Source organism: Littorina saxatilis, linkage group LG4, assembly GCF_037325665.1.
Source record: "Littorina saxatilis isolate snail1 linkage group LG4, US_GU_Lsax_2.0, whole genome shotgun sequence".
Classification (NCBI taxonomy): Eukaryota; Metazoa; Mollusca; class Gastropoda; order Littorinimorpha; family Littorinidae; genus Littorina; species Littorina saxatilis.
Window position 1 is genome coordinate 55420522 of NC_090248.1, and position 1308 is coordinate 55421829.

Sequence of the window (1308 nt, forward strand, 5' to 3'; positions counted from 1 at the left end):
TACACAGCCTAGATACACACTCTGTCTATAGGAGAATATGCTCCTGGAAAGGCTGCACAGGATTTTGATTAGAATAAGACGGGCGCAGTGGCTTGGTGGTTAGACGTCGGCCTCCTAATCAGGAGGCCGTGAGTTCGAATCCCGGTCGCTGCCGCCTGGTGGGTTAAGAGTGGAGATTTGTCCGATCTCCCAGGTCAACTTATATGCAGACCTGCTAGTGACTTAACCCCCTTCGTGTGTACACGCAAGCACAAGACCAAGTGCGCACGGAAAAGATCCTGTAATCCATGTCGGAGTTCGGTGGGTTATGGAAACACGAAAATACCCAGCATGCCTACTCAACAAAAGCGGAGTGAGCTGACTATGCTCTCAGAGTATAGTGTGGGGAACCCAAATGGGCAAAACAGCTCACACGTAATCAGAACATTCTGGAACGCTGAAGAAGAAGAAGAAGATTATAATAATAAAACGTTGAAATAATAACCTTAACGTATTACCCGTGTATGGTGTCATCTTTTCAATTCCCAACCAAACTCTGTTGCTCTTCGACCGATTTCACATTCGTACTTCCAGCAAAAACGTGTGAAATACGGGCTCCTCTCAGGGCAAAAAAAGTAGGAACGAAATCAAAACAACAAGCTCTGTAAGATGGTAGGTTCATTCCAGTCTAAAGTAAAAACATTGCATGTAGTTTCATTTTGAGAAAAACAATCCACTCTAAGCGACGCTTACTTTCGTTGCTTTTAACATTTAGTCAAGTTTTGACTTAATGTGTTAACAGAGAGGGAGAATCGAGATGAGGGTCGTGGTGTATGTGACACTTAATTAGTTTCGTTGCTTTTTACATTTAGTCAAGTTTTGACTTAATGTTTTAACATAGATGGGGAATCGAGATGAGGGTTTTGGTGTAGAATCAGAATCAGAATCAGAATCAGAATTTATTGTCATTAAAGCACATAGCCTATTGACACATTCAAGATACATAAGTACAGGAAAAAATAGCAATATAACATAACATAGGCCTACATGTAATACAAAACCAAGTGGAACAGGGTGAACAAAGAGGACCTGAAGATGAGCATAGGTTATTGAGGACAGTCGGAAGACCCATTGCATCTGCGTAGTTGAAAACAATCGTACACATATTTTGCCAATTGCCTTTGGATGTCGCTGTCAGTAAACAGAGAACTGACTCTTATTTCATCACTGCCGGTGGAAGTATTCGGTAATAACTGTTGCCTGAGATGAGCATACATTGTACATGAATCAATGTGTATGTGTATGTGTGTGTGTGTGTGTGTGTGTGTG